The sequence below is a fragment of the Oncorhynchus nerka genome, unplaced genomic scaffold (assembly GCF_034236695.1).
Source record: "Oncorhynchus nerka isolate Pitt River unplaced genomic scaffold, Oner_Uvic_2.0 unplaced_scaffold_5233, whole genome shotgun sequence".
NCBI classification, from domain to species: Eukaryota; Metazoa; Chordata; class Actinopteri; order Salmoniformes; family Salmonidae; genus Oncorhynchus; species Oncorhynchus nerka.
The window spans coordinates 673-5,450 of record NW_027036077.1 but is presented as its reverse complement, the minus strand read 5'-3'; the positions used below and the strand labels follow the sequence as shown (position 1 = coordinate 5,450).

The 4,778-nt window shown below is 46.5% G+C and overlaps 1 long non-coding RNA gene across 1 annotated transcript; it reads right to left on the bottom strand.

The window, feature by feature from the left end:
• Positions 1-2,462: 2,462 nt before the first annotated feature.
• LOC135566388 (uncharacterized) lies at positions 2,463-3,396 on the bottom strand. The gene is made up of 3 exons (XR_010462068.1): positions 3,222-3,396; positions 2,843-2,871; positions 2,463-2,622 (listed from the first exon to the last, which is right to left on the bottom strand). It is a non-coding gene; the product is annotated as an uncharacterized LOC135566388 (long non-coding RNA).
• Positions 3,397-4,778: the final 1,382 nt, after the last annotated feature.

Genomic DNA, 4,778 nt, shown 5'->3' with positions numbered 1-4,778 from the left:
TGTCTCAGCCTCCAGTATTTATTCTGCAGTAGTTTATGTGTCGGGGGGCTAGGGTCAGTCTGTTATATCTGGAGTACTTCTCCTGTCTTATCCGGTGTCCTGTGTGATTTTAAGTATGATCCCTCTAATTCTCTCTTTCTTTCTCTCTCTCGATGGACCTGAGCCCTAGGACCATGCCTCAGGACTACCTGGCATGATGACTCCTTGCTGTCCCCAGTCCACCTGGCTGTGCTGCTGCTCCAGTTTCAATTGTTCTGCCTGCGGCTATGGAATCCTGACCTGTTTACTGGACATGCTACCTGTCCCAGACCTGCTGTTTTCAACTCTCTAGAGACAGCAGGAGCGGTAGAGATACTCTTAATGATCGGCTATGAGCCATCTGACATTTACTCCTGAGGTGCTGACTTGTTGCACCCTCAACAACTACTGTGATTATTATTATCTGACCCTGCTGGTCATCTATGAACATTTGAACATCTTGGCCATGTTCTGTTATAATCTCCACCCGGCACAGCCAGAAGAGGACTGGCCACCCATCATAGCCTGGTTTCTCTCTAGGTTTCTTCCTAGGTTCTGGCCTTTCTAGGGAGTTTTTCCTAGCCACCGTGCTTCTACACCTGCATTCCTTGCTGTTTGGGGGTTTTAGGCTGGGGTTTCTGTACAGCACTTTGTGACATCGGCTGATGTAAGAATGGCTTTATAAATCAATTTGATTAAAAAATCAATGTGATTGATGAAGTCAGGACAAACATGGCTCAGGATAAAGGGCAGTGTTGATATCAAGACATGCATCAACAGCTGGTATGACCCCTGTTGGTCTACTTCTACCCAAACTATAGGTCTACTTCTACCCAACCTATAGGTCTACTTCTACCCAAACTATAGGTCTACTTCCACCCAACCTATAGGTCTACTTCTACCCAACCTATAGGTCTACTTCTACCCAACCTATAGGTCTACTTCCACCCTACCTATAGGTCTACTTCTACCTATAGGTCAACTTCTACCCAACCTATAGGTCTACATCCCACCCCCTATAGGTCTACTTCCACCCAACCTAGGTCTACTTCTGACCCAACCTATGTCTGTCTGCCTATCCACCCAACCTATAGGTCTACTTCTGCCCAACCTATAGGTCTGCACCAACCTATCTACTTCTACCCAACCTATAGGTCTACTTCCACCCAACCTATAGGTCTACTTCTGCAACCTATAGGTCTACTTCCTCCCAACCTATAGGTCTGCTTCCACCCAACCTATTACTTCCACACCCAACCTAGGTCTGGCAACCTGGTCTGCTTCCACCCAACCAATAGGTCTACTTCCCTGCCCAACCTGGGGTCTGCTTCCTCCCAACCTATAGGTCTGCTTCCCACCCAACCTATAGGTCTACTTCTACCTATGACCCAAACCTAGGCCTACTTCTGCTATAGGTCTGCTTCTCACCCAACCTATAGGTCTACTTCCACCCAACCTATGGTCTACTTCTACCCCAACCTATAGGTCTACTTCCTCCACCCAGCCTATGGGTCTTTACTTCCTGCCTCCCACCTAACCTGGGTCTACTTCTGCAACCTATGGTCTCCTTCCGCAACCTATAGGTCTACATCTAAACCTATAGGTCTACTTCTACCCAACCTATAGGTCTACTTCTGACCCCAGTAATAAAACATTGGGGATTACCTGTACCTCGAAGTAGCAGTCACTTTCCAATAAACAAGGGTAGTCTTTCTTTTAAGTCCACTCCTCCCTGTTCTCTGTCCAAGCACTGTTAAGACAATGATTATTATTATTCTAATTTAGATGATGTCACACACACACACACAGGTGTCTGATTTCATAAAACTCCATATCATTAAATCAACCAACTGTTGAGAAACTTGAAAATACTTTTAAAGCAATCCTCTTTAGTTTGATTATAACTTATGAGGGCAATGTAGTGGTTGGCAAATCAAAATCAAAGTTGATTTGTTCATTGAGGAATATACAATGTGTTAAAAAAAAAGTACAGTGAAATAATCATTTGAAAGCTTCCCCTTCCACAATGCAGTATTCTATATCAAGATGACACTCTATAAAGGAACAGGAGAATGTGAACTGACCAGAACAGTGTAGTGGTTGTCCACCACAGGTCTAGTAGTCAGCTCTGTTGGGTCAGTGAGGCTTGTGATTTAAAAGTACTGCAGGGCTGACCTGATCCTCCTAGACAGAGCCTCCATGCATCACTGACCACCTCAAACACACCAGTCTCCCTGGTTGTACTGTACACACTCAGGAACGACTGGGTTGGAAGGAAACAAGGACATTTGGGACATTATTTTCTCAGAATGTGACAGAATAGATACAGAATGAGTAGCCCATGGAATTAGTAAAGTATCTTAAAAATCTGATCAACTGTTTGAGGAAAGGTAGAAATCAAGCAAATCCACAAGCATAACCATTTCCAACCTCGTTGTGCTTGACAAAAGTTCTGGCATTCATCCCACAGTGAAAATAACACTTTTGTTGCTGAATAAAGTAAATAATATGGCAAAATTAGAAATGTAACCGGATGTTTACAGGTAGACTGAGGAAGTCGTTAAAGAAGTGCACCAGAACATCATCAGAAGACAGACAGTCCTCCTGTGGACATCGAACAGAAGACATCGGTTAATTCGTTCTCAATGTGTTGATATGGGGGGGGACTACAGCGTTCACTTTAAATCCCTTGACAGAACCATAAAGTCGTATCAAAAGTTGTTCAAATAACAGTACAGTAGTCCATAATGTGACATGTTGAAACGATTAGAGAAAAGGTATTCGTTTTTTTAAATATATATTTTTTTATAAATAGGTTACTCACGAAATTATCGATGGTAAGGTAAGGTGGATCTATGGAAGAAAAATTAAAATTAAATTTAAGACAACTGATGCCACCTTCAGATAAACTGGGAACTCGGAAATCCCCGAATTCCAAAGCGTCCAAGACAACCGAAAACTCAGGAAACGAGCTCAAATCATGACGTCGGGGATCTTGAACTCAGCGCTCTAGAAAGAGGCCCGAGTTCCCGACTTGAAATTCCGAGTTGGATGACCGTTCAAAACGATTTTCCCCAGTCACAAAGCGTTCACCCCCAGTTCTTAGTTGTCTTGAACGCATTGAAAGTTCCTAGTTGTTTTTAACGCTGAAAGTTCTCTCACCGCAGTTTTAATTCAGCTGTTCTTGAATTCCCGGAACTCACCTGTTGTAATCTTCCCCAACATTCTTCACTTTTATGTACTTCAGTTGTCCTTAGTTATAATTCACCCAGAAACGTCAACCAGGGGGCTCTATATCTAACCCTGAACACCTCTGACCCGCCGTCACCAGACCGTTCAGTGTGTAATTACCGACAGAGGGGTTGCTATGGAAGTGAACTCAATCACATTGCAGAAGAGGGGAGCAGTAAAAGTCGTGACGCTGAGGAAACAATAACTGGAGTGCCAGTTTATCCAGTTTTAAAACTACTAAATATATTGCATTTTATTCAGTCTTCTCATTGTAAAGTAGAGATGATTAACCATAGCACGCTACTATGCACACCGACATGTAATTCTATTTCAGAGAGGAAATAGACCGTAGTACTTTCTCAGTGAGCGCGACAGTCAAGTGAACGACAACCAGTAGAGGGCGCCATAACCACAAAAATAAATATTTCGACACAGCGGTGTTATACAAAACACATTGTCAAATCAAAGTTTATTTGCCGAATACAACAGGTGTAGCTTACTCACAGGCTCTAACCAATAGTGCAAAAACGGTATTAGGTGAACAATAGGTAGGTAAAGAAATAAAACTATAGTAAAAAGACAGGCTTTATACAGTAGAGGGGCTACATACAGTAGGGAGGCTTTATACAGTAGCGAAGCTTTATACAGACACCGGTTAGTTGGGCTGATTTGAGGTAGTATGTAGATATGATTAAAGTGACAGTGCATATATAATGAACAGAGAGTAACAGCAGCATAAGAGTGGTTGGTGGGACACAATGCAGATAGCCCGGAGCACCAGTTGGTCGGGCCAATGTGTGGGAGCACCGGGTTGGTCGGGTCAATGTGTGGGAGCACCGGGTTGGTCGGGCCAATGTGTGGGAGCACCGGGTTGGTCGGGTCAATGTGTGGGAGCACCGGTTGGTCGGGCCAATGTGTGGGAGCACCGGGTTGGTCGGGCCAATGTGTGGGAGCACCGGGTTGGTCGGGCCAATGTGTGGGAGCACCGGGTTGGTCGGGCCAATGTGTGGGAGCACCGGTTGGTCGGGCCAATGTGTGGGAGCACCGGTTGGTCGGGCCAATGTGTGGGAGCACCGGTTGGTCGGGCCAATGTGTGGGAGCACCGGTTGGTCGGGCCAATGTGTGGGAGCACCGGTTGGTCGGGCCAATGTGTGGGAGCACCGGTTGGTCGGGCCAATGTGTGGGAGCACCGGGTTGGTCGGGCCAATGTGTGGGAGCACCGGGTTGGTCGGGTCAATGTGTGGGAGCACCGGGTTGGTCGGGCCAATGTGTGGGAGCACCGGGTTGGTCGGGCCAATGTGTGGGAGCACCGGTTGGTCGGGCCAATGTGTGGGAGCACCGGTTGGTCGGGCCAATGTGTGGGAGCACCGGTTGGTCGGGCCAATGTGTGGGAGCACCGGTTGGTCGGGCCAATGTGTGGGAGCACCGGTTAGTCGGAGCCAATGTGTGGGAGCACCGGGTTGGTCGGGCCAATGTGTGGGAGCACCGGGTTGGTCGGGCCAATGTGTGGGAGCACCGGGTTGGTCGGG